General features: G+C 47.0%; 1 pseudogene; it reads right to left on the reverse strand.

Moving 5' to 3' along the window:
- Positions 1-1,911: 1,911 nt before the first annotated feature.
- Positions 1,912-14,020, reverse strand: LOC135915342 (uncharacterized; annotated as a pseudogene).
- Positions 14,021-24,659: the final 10,639 nt, after the last annotated feature.

Raw genomic sequence — 24,659 nt, forward strand, 5'->3', positions numbered from 1 at the left:
GTCCGACATCGGTGACATCTGTCCCAAGCACCCTAAGTGGAGCCAATTCGGTCCAGCTTCAGACAGGATGAGTATGGATTAAGGGAAGATCTCAAAGGAATCTCGCGCGTATTATTGACAGCGGCAGGCAGTGAACCTTTATGCAAGCAGATCGCTCGAAAGACCTCACGTGCCCAGTTATCGGAAAAGAGGAACTATCTGTTGTTACGTTCGGCCACTCAAAGCCCCGCCAGGTCATGCGCATTCGTCGGGCAGCTTTGTCTCTTCAAGGCCAACACAGTGACATTGCGGTAACCGTTGAGGCTCTGGAAGCAAATAGTCTTGCAGCTTCTATGGCAGAATAAATATAACGTTGCGGACAACCTTCACCCTGACACATGGCAGCCACATGAAATAAGCATTTTACTTGGCTCCGATGTTTACTGCAAGGTAGCCACTGGAAAGATCGATCATTTGATTAGTGATCTAACAGCCGTGGAAACCAAGTTCGGAGGGACCACGCACCGAATCGTGAAACTCAAAGGAGGCTCAACACCAACGAGTGCTCCGTTTCTGCAAGACTTGTATTCCTGACTGCGATCTGTCCGCGATCTTGTCTTGACATCAAGGGCGTTGACGCCTACTGTGGAAAATGGCAAGGTTCACCCAGAACGAGATCTCTGAAGAGAGCATCACGAGGTTTCATGGGCACTACCAGGTACTGCGAATGAATGATACAAGCTTGAGGGATAGTTAAGCTTCAGGCAGCGATAATTGAAGGTTAGCCGAGCGCCGTCTGCAAGCCGAACTCAATAAGTTTCGACAACATTCTGAACTCAAGCAGTACCATATGGCAATCAGAGCATATTGTAATGAAGAGCACTCAGAGTAGAAGTGCTACTGACAAAGGAAAATGTGTATTATATGTCCGATCATGCAGTTGTCCGCCGAGATGATGTGGCGACAATGCTTCGTGTTGTATTTCACGCTTCCTTGCACATGCTTGGTCATTCCTGCTTGAACAATGTCCTGTTAAAGGGTATGAAGTTCGGCGTTGACATAGTGCAGCTACCACTTGTCTTCTGATGTCACCCAGTTGCTTAATTGCAGATATATAAATGACATGCTTGTAGATAGTTATTCGTCCAGAAGACCGCGGCATGCTGCCATTTCTCTCGACTGACTGGTTGCCCTTAGATGCTGACCCATCTCCTCCTGTCGTGACGTGGAGGATTACCCGGGTCAAGTTCAGAGCATCATCCAGTCCTTTTTTGCAAGCAGCCGCGATTCGCCAAAACCTATCGGTTTATCAAGAGCGATATCCAGAGACTCTGGCTTTGCTGCAGAAGGCTTTTTACGTCAGTGACCTCATCGTGGGGCTTCCGAATGTGGATTAAGGTGCAACAGTATGCAGTGAAACATGCGATATATTCTCCGAAGCAAGCACAGAACTACGCAAGTGGGCCTCCAATTCAGATTCTTTGCAGAAACGCTTCCTGTGCGACAAGGTTGGCATGGAAAACGAAGCCAGAGAGAGTCCCGTAATCAAGGACCTAGACATAGCCTGGGAACGTAAAGATGACCAGAGTACCACTGTACGCAGTGTCTGCTTTCAGACCGAACAAGCTTTCTGCCAAGGGTGTGATGCGTCAGACATCAGCAAAGGTGTACGATCCTTCAGAGTATGTAGCAGTATTTACGCTCAGAGCAAATCTGCCTTTTCAAGACTTGTGGAAGAGCAAATGCGCATGGGACAACGCCCTTCAGCAAGAAGAACAAACAAGGTGGAACAGTTCGCGTACTGAATTCGCCAGCACGAACGCCTGTGGTGTCAAGGCTAGGGTCAAATGGAAGCTCATTGCAGATGGAGCGCCCTGGTGGGGAGGCTGGTAGGAGTGCCTCATCAGATCGGCAAGAGACGCATTGACACGTTCACTTGGGCACAGCACTCTCAACACCAAGGCCCTCCCTACCGTTCTCTGCAAAGTTGAACAGGTCCATAAATAGCAGACCTCTTAATTATCTCGACAGCAACCCGGATGAACCGCCACCGCTGTCTCCATCGCGCTTCTTGCTCGGAAGACATGCTGTATGCTTTACGCAAGAAGACATCATCGCGCACGTTTGTACACTTCGACTAGCTTCTGGTTGGACGATCAAACAAACCGTTCAGAAGGCGTACGTTGTCAAAGCAAGCTACCAAGAACAAGCTGCTGAGTGATCACCGTGGGCCCGGGAACATGTTGAAGATCATTGCAGAAAAACGGCGGCGACGGAGAGAAGAAGAGAAGAAAAAATAGAAATGGTACGAGCGATAGAATAAAAAGATAGTGTTTGAACTCGGGTTCGGGTCTTCATGACACGAGAGCTATTGCACTGAACTGAACCATGCACATGTTCAAGGAATAAAGAAATATATGCAAAGTAATACACTGCAGTACAGACAAAGCAAACTTGAGGCGTCTATAAAATGCAGTAAGGGTAAAACAGGGAAGCAAAAACCTAGTGGTAATATAAAAAAGCACTGCAATTTGGAACGAAAGGCACTGAACGCAACAAAGGCTCTTAAAGGGGCCCTGGAACACCTCTCGGGCTTGGTGAAATAAGATAATCCGCGGGTAGCACACGCTCTTGTGAATATCTCAGCCAAGTTCTGCTGTCCTACGCGGTCCGTGGAGCTCGCAAGCGGAGCGCGAAGTCACCCTTTTCTCAAACGCTCTCGTTTGAAAAACCCCGTGATCCTCGCTCTTATCTGTGTGCTCTATTTCGTCATAAAGCACACTCCAATACGTCGCTGCTATTGGTCGCTACACCGCGGCCGTCGCTAGGTGCCGCCACGAGTCCAGTGGCTAAGCCACGCAGGAAGGAAACTAAGGAGAGGCGCTAAGAGAAAGGTGTGGCGGAAATGACGTAGTAGGTTCTCATTTTTTTTGCTGCTTTTTTTTGCTGTATGGTCACGCCTTTTGGGCCACAATGGCGGCGTTGTTATGGTTTGGAGCGCTCACACGTGTTGCTCTGGTAGGTTTCGTGCCCTGGCAAAGGCGCTGTGTGGGCGGGTTTGCGTTAGTCACCGTGTCTTGTTGCGCTGCGTTACCTGCACCGTGCTCTGCCGGATGTTGCTGTGGCCATGTGGGACAGGAGGAACTAAAGCTCGTGAAATGAACGCGCATATGTAACGCTGTACGCAATGTACCGCGCCACGGCACTGACAACGGACGAAGGAATATCCGCGGGAAATTTTGCCTCCACTTCAGCAGAATCATGCTAACGTGCCATCACAGACCGAAACCGATGCGTTTCAGAATATGTAGAGTGAACGCCTTGCAGGTCAGTGATTCCTGCTTTTGACAGCGCATGTTGCATTTGCGGCACGTAGAACGTGCGTTATTCAAGAATGCATAATCCTAGTTTCAGAACTTCGTGTTCAGTAACAACTTGCTTTTGTGCATATTAAATTGCATAATCATCTTTCTTTCACGCGCATCTACGGCAAAACAGACGCTTTTAACTCATCTGCGCTTCCACGTGTCATCCGCTTGTGGAACGACCTCCCCGATATCCTGGTAGCTGAAGCTAACAAAGAAAAATTCCGTCACGACATAAACATTCATTTCTTACTTTAAAAAAAGAAAAAAAGAACTTGTCTGTGTTGCTTCTTGTATGCTTTTTTTTCTTTTTTAGAATTATTTACTTGGTGTAAACTTGACCTTTCGTTGTGTTTTTATTAACAAAGCATTGTATAAGTGTATAAATTTGCATAATTGATTGCTCTTTATACTGTGTCAATTTTTCCCCCCTTACCCAATGCCCATTCTTCGGGCCTGTAAGGTATTTTGAATAAATAAATAAATAAAAACACGTGTTGCTCAACTGTTGCTTGTTTCTCGCATTACTCGTGACAGCGCCGACTCTTTTAGGCAGAGCACGTTCGAGGGTCATGCACACCTGCACAGGTGTACCACAATTAATACACACGTGCTGATAGAGATTTACCCAGAATATGCGCATTTTGCTGCCCTCGACATCGACATTTTCACAAGCTGCACGCCTGCTTTATGCCAACCAACATGTAGTGTTTCATGACCTAGATTGGCACGTCGATGTGTACAGTAGCCGTTAAAGCGCTGCATTCATGTAACGGCGCACCATACAGAGAAGCACACGGGTCTACTAATAAAAAAAAAACTAAATACAACCAAAACTATTTGGAAGGCATTCATGACATGTACAAGTGGAAGTGCAATTTCAAAGTGCACAAAGAGCAAGAAATGCACAATCCTCGCGAGCCAGTTTGCATAATGAGTTTATTAAGCAAGTTCTCCAAATTGCGTCTTTGTCTAATACGATTTGAGCGTAGAGAAAAAACATTAATTCGGTCACCTTTTCTATAGGCACTTGTGACTGGCAGCTGTAAAGGTTTGCACACCCTGTGTCTTAAGTCCAGAAAAGGTTTGTTCAGGGGTTAAAGATTATCATTTAAATACAACATAGCAAGTGCAAAACACTGAATCAACAAGCTGAATGTAAGGAGTTCTGCGCCATATAAATGGGACTAATCTCATAAGAAATATACGCATGAGATACTGCTGTGTATTGGTATGAATGAAAGAGAAAGACCTGGCAATTGTATTCACAGAATCAGCTCAATAGAACATTTAAACCATGCAGTAAAAATGTGCATTACAACAACTTAGATTGGCAACACAATCCGTTCTTTTCATCCATTTTTATTTTCCTTTCTTATTCATGTACATCAATTAAGAAGTGTTGATTTCTCCTATGCTTCAATTGCTTTTGGTTTCCTACCGCTTTAACTAGCAGACATTGAGCCCCTGAATAAAAAAATGTTTTAATATGTTGCTGTCACGTGACAATATCACCTAAAATTATGTGACCGTGTTGGACGATGCCTAATGGAACAAATGTGTGTTTTGTTTATTTCTTATATTGTGGTGGAGAAAGTAAACGTTCAAAGAAGCAACCCGCACCACAAGATAAATGCGTATGAAATTGTATACGTCCCATAAAACGGCAGCATATTCTAGCAATAGCCCGATATATTATTTTTTGCAGACTTGCGGAAGCTCTTCTTAAGAGCACCAGTTTCTTCCTTGCTTTTTTCCACTATGGTTTTTCAAGTGTGAATTATTCTTCCTAAGGCTGCCAGAAATATCTCACAGGCACTTATAACTAGATACCATGGATAGTAGATGATGACTGATGCAATGAGTAAAAGGTCCTTCTAGGTATTGGTCAGTCAGAGTTCTTTATTTTTAGCATGGGATAAACATGTGTTTAATGGCGCCCATTTTAAGGCAAAATGATTTCCTGGTACAGGATTGAAACATCAGCAAACTGCCATATATCCATGGCCATGTTATGGACAGTGTTATTAACAAATAGCAGATCGAAAAGAGAGGCACGCACAGAACATGTCAGAATACACAACTGTATAGTAGCGCATGAATGTTTGGCAACACAAATAAACACACATTGTTGGTTACAAAAGCAGTATGCTTCATCAAAACTCTGAAGTCATTTCTCAGTATTAGTTTCAACTTCAGTAGCTAATCGATTATTTCATTTTTTATACCGCCAGTGCTTTCACATTGCATAGGGGAATGTTTTTAGACACTTGTGAACAAAAACAATAGACGGAAGTGTGATATAGGAACAATCTTGCAATCAACAAGAACATTTCAACATGCATGTATGAAGAACAGTGAATGCAGGGCTAATAAAGCACTAAATAACGCCACCGGTGCATATGCATTGGAACATCAGCAAAGTCAAAACTTGATGAAAAGACAAGCAGGAAAATGAGAAAAAAACACATTGAATGTTTCAGTACACATTCAACACAAACACATATTTGGCATTGACTGGAAAAATTGAAATGACGTCATTACTTTCCTTAGTAAATGAAATGTTGCAACAAAATTTTATTGCCCTTTAAATTGAGTCAGTTTTGTGAACATTTGGCGCACTTGACTGCTGTGGAAACTCTGGATTGTCTCTTTTCCCACATGATAGAGGCGTACATTCAAATAACATTCTGCTACACTTCTTAAAAGATGGACATAATGATTCTCCAGTGGAGAATTGTCAAGCATGTGCGAGTGTAGGTCTGCAAACAGCTCTCTTCAAGCACTTGGTGTACGAAGTCCTGCAATAGTGTTCTTGATGACAATTTTTTCATATGCACAGCCCATCGAAGAAGAGATTCTGATTTTTGGCAAATTGAAAGGACACTCTTTGATGGGTAGTGAAGCCTTCCTCTGCTCTTTCTTTGTATAAATGCAGGGTCTGCTGTTCCAGGTGTACTAAACAATGCCGCTGTGCACTGCTCACACATCAGCTTTTGGCCCAGCTTTTGTGCCACGTAGCCAGCGACGTAGGCCACAATACGACTCCCCAAATCACTGATTTGTTCTAGTGATGCAGAGTAATCATGTCCTCTGGCTATTTGTCTCTGCACAACCACCGACTCCTCGGTCAAAAGCTGCTTCCTCTGTGTGCTTGCATTCAGCACATCGGTTAGTGAACGTCTTATGGCTGAACTGCATGACAATATTGTAATACTGTCCAGGACTTGACAATTTCCCGAGACATCAGAAAGTTCACTTTGGACTATGACTTTCTTGAATGCTGCCTGAAACTGCTGTGATGTGGGGTTGTCGTTGTGACCGCCATGTGCTCTAATTAAACCAAAAAGTAATTCCAATGGTCCTGTCAAATCTTGTGCATTGAAATGTACTGTAGTACTTTATTTTCAACAAGGAAATTATGCATGGCTATCACACTCTTCATGCATATAATAAATCCCAAGAACCCAGTCTTCCGCGCTGTTTCTATCAAGTTTCTTCTATTTACAGGCTCTTTCAAAACGGAAAGGAACTGTACTGCAGTATTAAACACATATATTACATTATTTATATTTTCTTTGCATAGTGGCTTCTTCCACTCTCTTTGATTCATACTGCGGGAATTCAACACATCAAAGAGGTGGTTGACAATGACTGAAAATTCCTCGGTTGGTTCTGTATTGACAAACCCTTCCACGTGCATGATCCTGCATTCACAGGCTCATCAGTTGGGCTGCCAGGCGAACCTTCATCGGTTGCCTTTGCCACTCAATATGAGCCTTTCGCAACTTGTTTGCCAAATGGACACCTCTTTTTCTTGCGAATTGTGCAGCTTCTCCACATAGGCCCAGGATACGACCCTTACATCTTGGTTGATAAAGTATTTGTGATGAGCAAGAGCATTCCTCACCAACTTCAGCATATGGCAAGGATCTAAAAAGGCTGCAACTGGTTCTTTGGTTGCTGGGTGCTGGAAGGTTGGTTGCAGATTGTCAATATCTGTAAAATTGCAGCCAAGCTCTTGAAGCATTGCTATGTTTGCTGGTGCACCATCACAAGTTCTTGAGACAACCATGGCTCCTGCCTCTTGTGCAGACAGCAAGCTTTGCTTAACTAGGTTTGCTCGCTGTTCACCTACAAGTCCATCTACAAGGAAGTAACCCAGAGGAACCTTCCAGTGCCCATTATTACAGACAACCATTATAACAAAGGCAGCTTTTGCCCGTGGCAAGCAGTCACGTTCGGCTCCTGTGCCCATGTCCACGTAGCCTTCGAAGTGGCCCCCTTGCCATTGGACTTGCTGTCTGATTGACATCTCATCAACTATGAGGCTGCACACCGTTTGATGGGCTCGGGTGCTGTCCTCTGAACACTTCAGCTTTAGAGCAGTCGAAGCTTCTTTAGAAAACCCTGCCTTCCCATCAATGCTTTCGTACCATTTCCTTAAAGTACGAGGATGTGGTAAGCATGTGTTGAATACCTTCCTCACATAACTGTATGCCCGTGGTGAATAAAAGTTGAGAGTGAGAGCAGATGTTCTCAACTCAGGCGAGTACTCCTTTGGTTTCTGTTGTCCTGTCTGCTTTGCTACCTGTCGTTACAAAAACTGTTGATTTGCAGCACCAAGACTGTTGAGCACAGAAACCTGTTCTCTGAGAAAAATGTTCTGTGTGGTGAGTGTCTTCAGAACTGATTTTAGTTCGGCATTCCGTTTCTGAAGACGCCACCTTGATTGCTGCAGCCTTTTGATCGCTTTTCTTGACTGTTGCTGCTGTGAAGCAAGTCTTGCTGCACGAGCTCGCAAGAAAGCTTTCTCAGGGGTGTCGACCCAGAATGAAAAACTGAAAAAAGAAAAATGAAAAAAAAACTGGACAAACGAAGACACACAGCGCTGTGTGTGTCACTGTGTGTCTTCTTTTGTCCCGTCTTTTAATCACGCTACCGTACACCCCTTGCTAAGTGGGCTTGTTGGTAATGCATATTCAACCCTCCTGTTCTTTCTATCCACATTCATGCTAAAAAATACGTCAAACTTACACATGCATGACAACCTTCTGCCATCATATCATGGTCTCCTCAAAGAACATCTTACCATGACTAGCCAACCAGTTTCGTGAGCTCAAATCACAGATATTAAAACACTTAATATTACATGCATTTATTGATTTATACATCATGCAGATAAATACAGCCTGTGTAGTTAGTATGCATTTTCTGGAATCAAATTATGCCCTTACATACATATCCCTGTCTGGTGTTGTTGCATTACACTGAACTCAATAAATGCATATTTTTCATGAACATAATGTTTTTATATCACCCATGACACGGAGCACAGTTCTTCATCTGGGGCTAGATTACTCACAGACAGACTATAATTGTACAATTTACAGGGGTGAGCGTGCGATAGCCGCATTCATCCCTATTATGCGTTGTGCAGTCTTACTTGAAACTGATATGCACCAAATGGCCTGATACAATTTTGTGTTCAATAGAAACTGCTGACTATTATTAGTGAATTGAAATGTTCGCCTGTGCAAGCACCATCAAGCCTTCATCACATCCTTGCGTGAGTTGAGAGGATGCAGAGTGAGAGTGTGCAACATGGCTTGTTGCATCAGATGCACTGTCACCTTGGTAAACTGGATGAGGCAGCTGGGAGGTCGCAAACTTCATATCATTAATATTACACATGATAAGGAAGGGATGTCAAATAGTAGTAACTGAATATGTGCTTGGCCACTTTGGGGCTGCTAACAATATATCCTTTGTTTGCTCTCACAAAATGATTTGGCATGGTTTGCTAAAATTACTTCTGAAATTGTGCTTGCAGTATGAAGTTTAAAATGCATGCAGTTAATTTTTTCCATCACTCCAACTCATGTACTGGGTGCCACGAATAACCAGAGAAGCAGGTACGATATGCATAATTAAAATTTATGAGAAACATATAGTTTCTCAACTCGTGTTAAAGTTGGAAAACTTGTATAGTGAGTTCTGTATACTGCTGAAAATCTATTTATTTGTTTCGGAAAGTCGGTTGATTGTGTGCAGATTTGCTTTCTGAAATTTCATCATCCACTAAAATTCTGGTCGTATACAGGTATCAGCATTGTTCACCAGTTTAAAGAAAGCCCCCCCCCCCCCCCACCTCCCTTATATGCATCTGTGTATGTACTGCAAGAGCCATGCCACATAAGAAGCATCAGTTCTCACCAAGAGCGTCGGCACTGCATGTTCCCGCCGACGGATTCTACTTAGCGACGTGCGATCTATATGTTCATCCCGAAAGTGAGTTGAACATACACGGGCTTGCTTCTTAGGCTCTCGATCAACTCTGGAGGATGGCCAAATTGCCTCTATCCACTTTTTCCGACGAACGGTGTCACCAGGAAACCTGATGATGAGGAATCACGCGCATATGTATTAGATGATAACTTATACTGTGCGAATAAAATATTTTACTGTTATACAATAACTATACAATTATTATCGCTATGTGAATGCGTGTATCATAAAGTCTAGTTTTTCCTCCGATAAAACACCAACCACATAAAGCAATTTACTTACACGTGAAAAGATATGGGCGGTCCACTTTTCGGCGTGCGCGAATTGCATCCTGGCACACAACAACTAGGCATTGGATGAGCGGATACCTAGGCACAATCTGCAGACCAGCATGCACGAGGTACCATTGCTTTTGTTCATGAATGAAGGTCAAGATTTTTTGTTAATGAAAATAGGTTAAAAGGTCATATTGCATAACATCACCCCCAGAAAAACGCTGACCTGTGTTCGAATAAATGCGATAATTAGAAATGAATTTGTGCTAGGAGAGAACTAGGCAGTGCTCACAGTTTATGCAGGCAGCCTTAGGTATGACACCAGGTCAGGAGGGTGGAAATCAACATAGGATGAAACCTGGCTGTCATACATGCAAGTGTGGTAGTTAGTAAGAATTGTCGCTCCCTTGTACATCTGCGAAGCTTCCTGTTTGTGGAGTTTCTGGTTTTTCTTGTAGTCGAGGAAGGCAAACTGAGAAACTAATTTTACCGAGTCCCCATTTGACTGCCTGTCGGACCTGGCTCATTCTATAATTGAAAGCCCGTTGGGAAGCTGTGGTGAAGGTACCAGCATACGGCTTCATGAGAAGTGGCCTCAGTGGGTACGCAGGGTCACCATACACCACGAAAGTCTCCCTGCCGACAAGCCCCTCAAGCTTTTCGTACGCTTGACTTTCCTGAAGTATGCCGGTAAGAAAGAGTAGCTATGCTATAAATAAGGAACAACTGAACTCCAATGCACAGTTGTAATTTCGTCTGTAAGTCATTAATGACAATGTAGAACAAATTGTGAATGAAGCAGTCATTAAAAAAGCACCGGCACAAAAAATTTCAGATCTTTTCTATTACATAAGTAGCCAAGAACCCCGTTATCACGGCACAAAACTGCGTTTGCTTCAGCGTGCACCAGTTAATTATTTAGAGCCTTGCATGTAGTGACTAGTCCAAGTATGCAGCTGAAATTGTGCTTCAGTTCTTGCATTTTGTCCGTGGTCAGTGCAGCACAGTCAATGTAGTTAGTGCAGGAAACCTCAGCAGGCACTAAGAAACTGTTGCAGCGACAGTGAGAGCATGCAAGCATAAATAATAAGTGAGGATGACTGCGAAAACAACAATGAAGGGCTAGGTCGTGGGAAGAGCAAGAGCTCGTACAAGGAGCATAGTGGCCAACACAAACCTGTGATGTAGCGCTGTTGTTATGCCCTGGGGTGTTTACAAACCCAGTTTCTTGATGAGAATGTCGCGAGTTGCTGCATATTGCTGTTTTTTGTATGGACATAATTTAAAATGGATTTTAAACATGCTTTAAAATACATTTGCTGTTAATATTCTGTAGATGATGTGTGTCAACAGGAATCGACCTCACAAGTTATCTTGACTTCGAAATTTTTTGTCAGTACTGCTTTAAGGCATTCTCTTTAACCATGCCCAAGAACCTATGCAAAATAAACCTGTACATGTACCAGCTGAGAACAACGGCTTGCGTTGTCTCATTCGTTCTTCCTTGTGTCTGTGTTTGCATGCTTGCATTTCAGTAACACAAATCCCTACCCAATTGTTGTGCTTACAATCGTTGGTGTCATAGCATGCACTGCTGGTAATACAACTGTCGCAGTACATAACGTGTATGGTTCGGCTATGTTTCCCAAACAGGCTTGCTGTATATAAAATAGACAAGGAAATGTGTGACCCTCATCAAAACAACATAAACAAAGCCGCGTGTGTTAGCCTAGATGCTTCTACTACTAAGTACTGCAGCATCTTAGAAAGGTATCCATAAGAATAAGCTAGTCAAATACATGAGGCAAACAGCATTCACAGAAGGTCATACATCCATGCCAGCAGTCCATCCATTTTACGTTATAGGTATGAGTTATATATACATTATCGTGTTTCTTTTTTTTGTATAATAATCGCTGCTTGGGAAGTCAGTGTATCGCTTATAACAGGTGATGTACCAAAACAACATTTTTGCACCTATGCAAGAAGACGACGACGACTGGTGGCCGTGTTGAAAGGACAGAGGAAGAGGACGATGTGAACAGCGACAACTGCTCTTGCCACTCTTGAGCTCACCAATACGACTAAAATAAATGTCCCCTGCACCCCTAACCATATACGAAATTCTAACTAATGAGTAACCATGTCAGTCCCTTTGCATTCCACGTTGGATTCTGATTTAATTAATTTCGCCTTTGAAAAAACAGTCCTCTACTCTGGTCTGTCGGCCATCATTGTCACCGAAATATATGTGCACTGATACTTTCAGGCACATCTAAGCATCAAGGACTGTGAAGTACAGGAAGAACAAAGTGTGTTTGAAATGGCTATGTAGGAGCACCATCTTGCTGATTTCAATGTGCATTGACTAGAGCACATTCTAAATTGTTGGCATTTACTGAGTCATAATAAGAGTGCATGCACAGACTCATGGTAGCATCCAAGAAGGCACCTTACCTGCATCATGACGCCTGCCAGGGTATGGCCCATCCAGTTGGCACATAATTCCGTTAGGGCACATAAAAGGCTGATATTTTAAACAGTGCACCCTCTTGTGCCCCGAAAAGTACGCCTGTTGATTCCTCTTTGGGCGACATATGGGCCGAGCAGTACCGTCCACAAATGCCCAGCAATTATGGAGTGGTGCCCCTTTACTTCCGACGGCCTGCAGCAAGGGAAAAGAAATATATAAGCAGGCTACCCTACTGAAGGTACGCAAATATAACTCTTGAAATATGGCTGCTCCTATTGCATCACAAACTACTAATGGTCATCAACGAACAAGTGCAATCACAGTGATTTACAAAGAAATGCAATGCACACCACATGACGATGTTATTCTCAGTTGACTCTTAGTAGGTATAATTAGTATATTTCTTCAATTTCTTTGTATGCAATTGAATACAATATACTTCTTGCTTGCGCATCTTGGGACATTTCTTTAGCACTTCACAGGTGCATGTAAACATTTATGTGATCACTTTAAATCTGCTCGCAGAGTCCGTGATCGATAAGCTTGCTTTTATAATACAGCAGAAAGCACATTTAGAGAATCTAATCTGTGGCTGTTTAGTTAGTTGCTGCTGCTATTTCATCCCATAATCATCTGCAGCTATTAGTACTGGCATGAAGCACCGCAGTGCCTGGACCAGGAAATTTATTCTCGGGTTTTGGTGACAGATAAGCTTGTACACAACTTCCTATGCAGATACACTTGCTCAGTATCGCCGCTCAGTGAAAGAACGACATACCGGCACAGTAATAACTAATCACTTCCAATAAGAGAACAGATTCTACGTATCCTTTACATAAAAGACCTTGTTCTCGTCAATCTTAGCTCGACAAACTAATGTACTAAAGAATATCCATGCTGTGCTCACTTGCACAATAATCTAAACTTCCCAAGAAATATCCTATGTAAGCCAGCAAGGATAGCATTTCAGCGCTCCTTTCAACACTCACATGCATTTCTGCAATAATTAACACAATTACAAATGAATTCTTATACTTGTTGCTAAGTATGCAAATTAATAAATGTGTTTTAATAAATGTCAGCAAACGCTCTTTGTCTGTTGTTGAAAACAACGAGATAGTGCAATCACACTTGTAGCGATTCATTAGATAAGTTTCAGCACTACTTTATGCTGTGATGGGTAGATGCACAAAATCAACAATGTGCTTGAATATGAACTTGAGCTGCGTGGTACTTTCATTTTAAAAATCCCTGAGCGAAGCACGAGAAAGCCAGTGGTGATTGTTGCAATTGCTCAACAAGTAGCCAAAGGTTGCTCTGATGTGACTGATCACCTGTGACGTTACACTAAACATTACAGATGAATGCCGCCCAAAAATAGGCTCCAAATAGCACCATCGGTTGGGGTACGCCAGCCGGCGCTATGTGATGCACAAGGCTTCACAGCCAGATAATTTAACGTTCTCAGCGCTGACGATCTCTTCAGACACGGTCAGCGCAGAGAGCAGTTCTGTAATATCGTCCTTGTCAAATCAAAACTGCTGTATAAACAAAGATTGTTCGATTTTTCCAATATCCAGCAGCCCATGACGTGAACAGTACCTCGGCAGCTCTTGACTCGCGGCTGCGCCTAATTTCATTTTCTAGCTCGTCTGCGGAGTGGTCCCCTTTCAGATGCCGTGGCTGCACACGCGCCAGCATGATGTCGTCGATCTCCGCCCACGTTAGCGCAAATAGGAGGCGATGATCACTAAGAATACTTTTCGGCATGCCTATAGCTATTCGTAATACACAGCGCAGCGATCGCAATACAAGAAGCCGCACACTGTGAACGAGGCCAGTAAACTCACGAACATGCTACTTTCGGCTATGGTATTGCTTGGCTTTGCTCGATTTAAAAAAACGTAATTGTTTTTGGCGACGTCGGGTGGCACTGCAAACCATGCTCAAACACGCGAGTCGGGCGTTATGCACCTCTATTCAGCTGACTTTGCGAAACGTCCAACTAAATCTGTCATGAACGTTCACTGCTTAGCGTACGCTAAACTAAAATTGTCTGCTAGTGTCAGCCGGCTGCGTCGCGAGCAGGATAGCACTGGCATATGAGAAAGAGTGACAGGAAACGGTGTGATTGAGCAGGAGGGGCTCTTTTGATAAGCATAGTTAACAAAGGAGGTGCTGCGCAAACGCGCTGCCCTTTCCTCGCCTGTACTCTCCTCCTTTTGGTACGGTGGCGAGCGCCTCTTGCGGCCGGCCCTTGTAAACACGCCGGCGGCACTGCCATCGCGAGCAACGTCGGCAGCCAAGCGGCTGGCACGTCGCAAGCAAGTCGCAAACGCTTTGCGTGCAGAGTGGTTGAGAGCTATATTAAGAAATTACACTTTGCCGACCATTACTACCTCAGCATGCTCTGTTGTGTGTAGCCTCCACTTCCAACCTATGGGTTTCAAGAAGAACTTCACGAAGTGGCTTCTGAAGCCCGGTACAGTACCCAGTGTGTTTGCTGAACTGACACTGTGCCTTGCACAAACCGAGAGAACGACAGTGTCCGGTGTCTTCGGCAAGTGGACACCGTACCTCGCACAAAACGAGAGCGCGACGGAACCTCAAGGCAGGACGCGAAAACGTAAGCGTGCCACTTTGAGTGCTTCGTTGCCTTGCGAACCACTGGAATGCGCAAATCAAGGACCAGCCACGCCTCCAGGGCATGAAAGTAACGAGAGCAACTGTAAGCCCCGCTACGGGCGGCTGCAAAGCAAGCCCATACGGACGGCGCGGGCCATCTGGGCAGGGGACATGCGTCTCGACGAGATTGTTTCCACACTTGAGTAATGGCTGTTAACGGTTGACCCAGAGCGGGGCCGTGCAAGCAAGCAGAGTAACCACGCCGTCGGCACCCAGGGCTGCCGCACAGCTCGGGGAGCGCAGAAGGCCATCAGCGCCACGTTTGCGGTCGCGCCTCACAGTAAAAAAGGGTGCTTCGGACCCCCGTCGCATTGTGCTTCCTGGGGATCCCCACAGGCGTTTCCCTTGCGCGCGGCCGGCTGGCGGGGGTAAACTCCTTCCCAGCTGGGATCTCCCCGACTGGGCGTCAAACGCCGTAATGGGTGGGCCCGTCTGACTTCCGCGGTGCTCTCATCGGCGCCCTTGAAGAGTGCTTGGTTCGGGTCTAGCCGCGGGCAACGGAGATAGCGCGGCCTCAAGCAGGCGCGCCAGCCTCATTGACTTTGACGGCTTTGCACCGCGCGCTGACCGGCGTAGGGATTCTTTGAGCCGCAAAAGACCCTGCGGTTTTGTCTCGGTTCCGAGGCGCCGTCGGAACGTCTGCTTCGGCTTACGGCCCGGACACGAGGCCGACCTCGGCGGGTGGGCAATTATCCCGGGCTCCTCTGTGACAGTTTGGCTTGCAAACAATTGCTTGTTTAAGGCGCCGCATGGCCTGCGGGTTCTTGGAATCCGATCGCGTCGCGCACATGTTCGAGCACTGGAAAACATGGTCCCGACGTTCCCAGGCTTTAGGGATTTGTGAATGTATTTTGTTAGTCAGTGCTTGTTGCGCCGGCTGTGCTCGAGAGCCGTTGCTCGGAACTTGCGATGTGTACAGCTGGCATGACCCTCACCCCTTTGTTGTTGTATATTGTGTATTTCGGGTGAGGATTCTACACCGTGAACTGTACTAAAAAAAGATGTTCTTTGACTTTTCGTTGTTCGACTGGCCAATCCCGCACGCAAGTTCTGCTGAACGCAGTGATTGGTGAATGGATTGTCCAGTTGAGACGCAACCCGGCGGCAATTCGCCAGTAAAGATTGTGGGCGGAGCGTTGCGTCTACAAAATGCGGCCGCAGAGCTCCGAAGGGGAGTTCTGGACCTGGCTTCGGTGCTACGCACCATCGGCTCTGCCGAAATAGGGTCGCCCTATGTGGTCCAAACCAGTGTAGCTATTTGTAACCATTGTACCGTTGAAACTATGCAATCTTGTAACCGAACTTTGTAATTTTAACTGTAAATACAAGTTGTTGTTCGTTCGTTACTACAGCGGCTTTGTCCTTTCGAACCTAAGTCACCCATTGAGCCACCTGTGCAGACCGTCTCTGACGGTGTGTCTCGGACGCCGACGGTGGGGGTGAATTTCTACGAACCAATCGATCGATCGTTTTTGGCATCGAATTCTTACTGGCGCAGTCGACAGGATAGGTTCGGAAGGCAAGCTAAACGTCAAGAAGACAGCGGTACATCTGCCAGAGTGGCATCCCAAGAGCCAGCAGCATCCCCGGTGTCGGCAATTGGCTCAAGCCTTGGAGGAGGAAGCCCAACAGCAAATCATCGCTAGGCGACGTACCTCAGCGAGTAAGACGTCGAGGCGCCGACTCAACCCCAGCAGGGAAGCAGCCCGAGCGAGAGCCACGCAGAAAAACCTCGACCTTCGTCCACCTGAGATCCGCGTCTGAAACGTGAGTTTCCTTTCCTCTTACTGTTCAGTCACTGCGGGGCTTCGAAGCTAATCATGATGCAGAATCACAGGGACGATGAGGATGGTCAGAGGGAGAGGGGTAGCAGCGATGGTGAAAGCGAGCCCTTTCTGTCTGAGCGGGAGATGGAGTTTAGACTAAAGATGGCTCAGGAACGTCGCCAGAGCCTAGCCCTTGAACTGGAGCTCGTCAGGGCACGAACAGCGTCGCCATCGAGTGGTCGCGACGGCAGTGGCAGAGCACTTGAGAATGATAGAAACATGGAATGGCGTAAATATTCAAAATTATTAGTTGGTGCTTTCCCCAAATTTCCCACAGACGCCGAGGTCCCCATTTGGTTCGAATCTGTAGAGCACACCTTGGATGCCTACGAGGTGCCGCGAAGCTGTTGGGGTCAGATAGTTTTTCCGCTCCTAGCGGAGCGCATTGAGTACCTGTCAACACGTCTGACTCCCGCACAGCACCGTGATTATGAAGCTTTAAAGAAAGTCGTCCTTGATGAGCTGCAGTTGTCTCCCCTTGAATATCAAAAACGGTTTTTCGGGGTACGGAAGCGGAAGACCGAGACGTGGAAGAGTTTCACGACTCGTCTTGCCAGTTACCTAAATTTTTATGTGGCATCTAGGGACGTGTCAAATTTTGCGGAGCTGCTAGAACTCTTGGTCGCTGACCAGCTGAAAGCAGTGTTGTCGGAAGAGGCGCTCAGGTACGTCAGGCTGCGAGAAGGTGCAGGGTGGTACAAGGCCTCCGAAATTGCTAGACTTTTGCAAACGTTTGAGGACGCTCACGGCCGCGTAGACATACCTAAGGGGCAACCCCGCGGCGCCAGCAGTAAGGGCCCAGGATTTACAACTGAGAATCACAGCAGCAGTGGTTTGGTTTCCCACCAAGGACAGAGGACAAAACCAAAATCCCCGTGTCCGCCCGCAGGTCAGCAGAGGCCAACAATTTGCTTTGAGTGCGGGTCGGCCGGGCACATTAGGCCAAATTGTCCGCGCATCCGTGAAAGGCTAGCCCAGACGGCCGCCCAGCAAGAACAGCCAGAGAGGCTCGCCGCTCGGGTCTCGCTAGAGAACCGATCCGCGGGTGACCGCTTGTTGTCTGTAGCTCTCAATTGTAGGGACCGAACAATCAAGGCAATAGTGGACACGGGCGCAGAGATAACGGTAGTTCGCGAAAGTGCTGTACCACAGGAAGTGGCACAGTCGCACGGTAGCGTAAACCTCCGTGCAGCATTTGGTGAACGGGTCGAAGCCAAACTCGTAGCGCTACCGCTGACGCTAAAGCAGGGCCAACCTGCGTTTGCCAATGTGAAGAATGCGACACCAGTGTTGTGCGCACTCACTGATAGGCTGAGCGTGAGCGCGGACTGCCTGCTCTCAGCGGAAGATTGGAGCGTGCTCCAGAAGGGTCGGGACGAGGCTTGCGAGCCGCCCCCCAACAAACTCCCGCCGAGCAGCAGCGCAGATATGTTTACAGCCGTAGGACTAGATGGGGAACGGGTTAATCCCGAACAACCGGTTACCGGTGCGAGCAGGGGCGATGCGCTGCATCCGAACGAGGAAAGGGCAGAGGAAGAATCCCCCGGTAGCTCCGATAAAGTAAGGGGTGCTGCCGGGATATTAGAGGAGGAACAAAAAAGTGACGCGACGGTCAGCAGGGTTCTCGGCAGTAGGGCCCTCCTGCCCGCAGAGAGTATGTCACATTTCGAACCACCGGAGCGAGCGTTAGTGAACGAGGTGTTCGGGACACATGCCGCCTTGTTTACCACCGCAACGGGGATAGCGCGAGTGAGCGAGCACCGCATAGAAGTGATGGAAGGAGCCGCGCCAAAGCGTTGCCACCCCAACCGCATTCCGTCGTCTCCTGATGCCAGCGAGGCACTCGAAGGTCTCGAGAGTGCTCTGTGCGGTGCCGTCGAGCTAGCGACTCCAGACTCAGGCAAGCCGTGTTGGCTATTCACCGATTCCTCTCCAATTGCTGGGGGCGCATGTCTAGCTCAGATGACCGACAATGGCAAAGAGTGCCACATTGCTTTTGCCAGCCACCGCTTCACGCCCACGCAGATGCTGTGGTCTACGATTGAACGCGAGGCGTTTGGCGTCATATCGGCTATCAAAAAGCTCGACATGTGGGTCTTTGGCATGAAAATATTGGTATCCGACCATAATCCTGTGTCGTACATCACTCAGTCCGCGCCTCAGAAAGCAAAATTGACACGCTGGGCTTTAGCGATGCAGCACTATGATATAGTGGTGCGACACAGAAGGGGAATCATACATACTAACGCCGACGCACTTTCGCGTCTGACGAACCATTGTTGGAAAAAAAGATGTAAAAGACAGGGAACCCGCAGTGACGGTCAGTGGAGACAAGGGAACAAGTGTGGTGTGATGTGATATGACTGCGGTAACCACACAGACGACCTTGGACGATGAACTCATGCTTCCGCATTTCCGTGTGTACCTTGTTCTTTTAGTGTGTTTGTTTTGGTGAGTGTCGTCGTCTAAGCTCAATAATGTATGTGTTCCTCCCAAACTAGAGGCTGACAGTGTCCTTCCGGCTCATATTTGTACGATACTGCATATTATAGTTTCAGGACGCGAGCCCTGTTGCATCAGGGAAGCCTTACTATTTGTTTCGTTTGTGTATTTGCTTTGTGTGTGTTTGGGTTGTACCTATTTTACGGTGAAACTTATTCATGTGTTCACACTTTCTACGGAATGTGCCGCGTAGAGTGCTCATCATATGGCGCTGGCATTTATTTGTGTTGTTTCAGTAAGCGAGCCAGCTTAATTGGGCGAACCAGCGGGCCAGCTTACTGTCATGAGCAAGGCGCGGCTCACGCATTTCCTACGTGTGCGAACTCAGACCATCGTTAAAACGCGCTGCCTAAGATTGGTGGGTAACTTTTAATTGTCATGTCCAGATGCGGCATATGTACAAGTTTACACGCAGCATGCTTTTGTTTTGGTTTGTTTTGGTTTCTGCTTCGACAACACTGTAAGCGAGTTGTTGTCTCGTCTTGGGTGGGGGGTGTAAGCCCCGCTACGGGCGGCTGCAAAGCAAGCCCATACGGACGGCGCGGGCCATCTGGGCAGGGGACATGCGTCTCGACGAGATTGTTTCCACACTTGAGTAATGGCTGTTAACGGTTGACCCAGAGCGGGGCCGTGCAAGCAAGCAGAGTAACCACGCCGTCGGCACCCAGGGCTGCCGCACAGCTCGGGGAGCGCAGAAGGCCATCAGCGCCACGTTTGCGGTCGCGCCTCACAGTAAAAAAGGGTGCTTCGGACCCCCGTCGCATTGTGCTTCCTGGGGATCCCCACAGGCGTTTCCCTTGCGCGCGGCCGGCTGGCGGGGGTAAACTCCTTCCCAGCTGGGATCTCCCCGACTGGGCGTCAAACGCCGTAATGGGTGGGCCCGTCTGACTTCCGCGGTGCTCTCATCGGCGCCCTTGAAGAGTGCTTGGTTCGGGTCTAGCCGCGGGCAACGGAGATAGCGCGGCCTCAAGCAGGCGCGCCAGCCTCATTGACTTTGACGGCTTTGCACCGCGCGCTGACCGGCGTAGGGATTCTTTGAGCCGCAAAAGACCCTGCGGTTTTGTCTCGGTTCCGAGGCGCCGTCGGAACGTCTGCTTCGGCTTACGGCCCGGACACGAGGCCGACCTCGGCGGGTGGGCAATTATCCCGGGCTCCTCTGTGACAGTTTGGCTTGCAAACAATTGCTTGTTTAAGGCGCCGCATGGCCTGCGGGTTCTTGGAATCCGATCGCGTCGCGCACATGTTCGAGCACTGGAAAACATGGTCCCGACGTTCCCAGGCTTTAGGGATTTGTGAATGTATTTTGTTAGTCAGTGCTTGTTGCGCCGGCTGTGCTCGAGAGCCGTTGCTCGGAACTTGCGATGTGTACAGCTGGCATGACCCTCACCCCTTTGTTGTTGTATATTGTGTATTTCGGGTGAGGATTCTACACCGTGAACTGTACTAAAAAAAGATGTTCTTTGACTTTTCGTTGTTCGACTGGCCAATCCCGCACGCAAGTTCTGCTGAACGCAGTGATTGGTGAATGGATTGTCCAGTTGAGACGCAACCCGGCGGCAATTCGCCAGTAAAGATTGTGGGCGGAGCGTTGCGTCTACAAAATGCGGCCGCAGAGCTCCGAAGGGGAGTTCTGGACCTGGCTTCGGTGCTACGCACCATCGGCTCTGCCGAAATAGGGTCGCCCTATGTGGTCCAAACCAGTGTAGCTATTTGTAACCATTGTACCGTTGAAACTATGCAATCTTGTAACCGAACTTTGTAATTTTAACTGTAAATACAAGTTGTTGTTCGTTCGTTACTACAGCGGCTTTGTCCTTTCGAACCTAAGTCACCCATTGAGCCACCTGTGCAGACCGTCTCTGACGGTGTGTCTCGGACGCCGACGGTGGGGGTGAATTTCTACGAACCAATCGATCGATCGTTTTTGGCATCGAATTCTTACTGCAACATTGAAGGAAGCGAGCCAAAACCACGATGGAGGATTTAACAGCCGAGAATTCGGGTCGCTTGAATGCGGCATGTACAGGGTTGGTGCATGCTAAACGCTCGTACGAGACACAGACACTATTGAAGTTGTATTCCTTGACGTACTTTGAAGCGGGGGTGCGAGAAAGAATGGACGCTCAAGGTCAAAAATGAGAGGCTGAGTGCGATAATAGAATCATACAAATAGGAACTACTCAAGCTAAAACAAGCAGCACACGTCAGTAGATTTGCAGAAGTAACGTCCGATCCTGACAAAAGAAATTTGAAAGCACTACGAAACGTTGGCCAAGTTAATAACTACAGAAAGGAAAAAGCCAGAATGGTCAGAAACAACGCTGCGACATACGATCGTACTCTAAAATTTGTCAGCGAAGACGTGAGTACTTGCGCTCCGAAGACCTGGTGAGGTTGCCCTGCAACAAGACCCTCGAAAAATGCATCGGGGTGGTTTCCGGAGAAGTCGGCTTTACTCAGCTAGTTCATTGCTGCCTGGAAACAAATATTATCACATGAAACACCGCAGTAGAAGTTTCTTCTCTCATCATAGATGAAATGAGAATCCGCCAAAAACTACAATACCACAAACAAAGGAACGCGTTCATTGGCGACGTCAACATGGGTGCGGAGCTGCAACGCCTTGTCCGAAACTTTCAGGATGAGTGCCTGGCAAACTCGGTCCTCTGCTTTTTGCTCTGCAGGCTGCATGGTTAATACAAGATACCTGTCAGTCAGTCAGTCAGTCAGTCAGTCAGTCAGTCAGTCAGTCAGTCAGTCAGTCAGTCAGTCCAGTCAGTCAGTCAGTCAGTCAGTCAGTCAGTCAGTCAGTCAGTCAGTCAGTCAGTCAGTCAGTCAGTCAGTCAGTCAGTCAGTCAGTCAGTCAAGAACTTTATAGATGTCCTGAGGGGTCTAAGCCGTTGGAGACCGCACGCGGGGAGCTCCTTGGGCCGAAACCGTAGGCGACGCACAAGTCGGGACGGGAACGTGGTGACGCTCCGCCAGTTCTTGGGCCCTCTGGACGGCCTTGAGTTGTAGTTTGACGTCCGGGCTTTTGAGGGCTTCTTACCATTCGGGCTCACTGGAGAGAGGGCCCTCTGGTAACGCGGTACATAAAATACCTGAGGTACCTGTCAGGTAAATTTTTTTAAAGGGGTGCACAGGGGAGCAACTAGCAGAAGTCATGCGCCATGTTATCCAGAAAACGTCGGAAATCAGCTTCAATGTCGTCTGTATTGGCACTGACAATCACAATATCAATGTGACAGCCATGCAAACTTTGCGTGACGGGGTCCTGCGTATACGCCTTCTGCACCCTGCAGATCTCACTAAGCATATCTTTCTGGCTTTTGATCACAGCCATATAATTAGAAATGTAAAAACGCGTATTCTGGCACAAGACATTGGCGGAAGAAAGACAAAAAAGCACCTAAAGATGGTGCATAAAATGTAGAAGAACTTAACAGCAAGGCCAATCAAATTCCTCACGCGAAAGCACCTCTACGTGTCCAATATTGAAAATATGAGCGTGAAACTAGCCGTGCAGTTGCTCTCGGCTGCAGTAATTGGAGCAGGCTTGTACGTGCCTGCTCCAATTACTGCAGCCCGGCCCCCCCCCCCCCCGAAATTAAGTGGCACAACCCCCCCCCTCCCTCCCCACCCACGCCACCACTCCTCACACATTCCTAAAGCGCCACCAGATCAATGTTGAGACTTGACAGCTGTTCATCGGTCAGCATTATGCTGCCTTTTTCACTCCTTTCAGACGGCGGTAGTTATCGGCACCTCTTGTAATGTGAAGGACAGGTTTCGCATAGATTCCGCAACTGCGCGATTAACTCGAGATGCGTTCAGTTGTCACCATCTATTCAACCGTCACGCGCATAGCTGTTGCTTTTGTTAGTTCAACTTTTTGTTTAGGCTGATCATGGGACCAGGAGAGGGATGCGGCTGTTACTCAGCTGGTCTGTACTCTCATGGAACGAGTTGCGGCTGGAGAAAACGCCAATTGCGTTTAGCTTTTCCCTTTGCTTCATTATTTTCTTGAGTTACGGCTCGCCGCGACGCTGGCAGATGCCCGGAACCATATACACGTGATATGGGTTAGATAAGGTGGGAAATAAAATAATGTGAAAGAGCGTCCATCATGAAACCCTGCAATAACCCTTAAACCCATAAGCAAGATGACTGTCGCCCGTTACCTCGTCTGTTTTTCCCTAACTGTACAGCACTTTTCGTGCAAAATTGGCAACTGGAAACAAAAATTGCAAGGAGTTGAGAAATTAAGTGATTTACTAAGAGAGAGAGCCAAGGCAACAACCAAACTGCAAGAAAAAGCGAATAATAAAAAAGTTAAGCGTTGTTTATGAGACTATTTATGGATCAACATCTTTTTATTGAAAAAGGAAGTAGAGAAAACGCCGCCGGAAGTGGAGAACAATTACTTGTTTTGAATGACGCTTCTACAGTTATCGGTCAAACCGCCTCACGTAGCCACTTCTCTGCTGTGCTTTTGTGGGTGTTTTTCTAACCTTTCGCGGTGAGCGCAGTACGTCTAGAATCACACAGTCCTGCGCTCTACGCGCTTGTGTCGGACTGGCAGCCACACAGCGTTACGCAATTCGCGGAACTGTCAAAACTGATCAACAAGGCGAAAATAACTGCTATTCGAAACTATAACATGAGAAACACTCAAGAAGCCGTTAAAAATGAATGCAGCCTGAAATCAGTAAAAAAGAAACCTGGCATAGGACAAACCATGATGTATGCACTAAAAGATAAAAAGGGGAATATCATCAGCAATCTCGAAGATATAGTAAAAGCAGCGGAAAAATTCTAAGCTGACCTGTATACATTACCAAGAGGAGTCACGATACCTCACTTAGAAACAGTAATCAACAGGATACAGAAACTCCTATTTGACAGAAACCACATTTGAAATCCACAGAAACCCACATTTGACAGCTTCTCCGGTGTATAAACACCTGGCATTTCCCTGGCATAGCGAATCTTGTAACACAAAGATGCTTGAGGTCTGCCTCACCAAATTACGCTGCCGCATTCCCTCCCTAAATTTCTATTTATACAGGTCGGGTTTGGTTCCCTCTCCTCTTTGTTGTTTTTCTGAGGAGGAGGGGACGATACAGCACTTTCTTCTATCTTGCCGCCGCTTTGCTGCGTTAAGAAAAACATTGTTGGATATACCTTTTCGAAGAATTGGCCTGGACTTGACAGAACCTGCAATTCTCTCGTTCGGGGCGTCCACTTCGGGATTCAGCCACAGGGA

Source organism: Dermacentor albipictus, chromosome 1 (assembly GCF_038994185.2).
Source record: "Dermacentor albipictus isolate Rhodes 1998 colony chromosome 1, USDA_Dalb.pri_finalv2, whole genome shotgun sequence".
Classification (NCBI taxonomy): Eukaryota; Metazoa; Arthropoda; class Arachnida; order Ixodida; family Ixodidae; genus Dermacentor; species Dermacentor albipictus.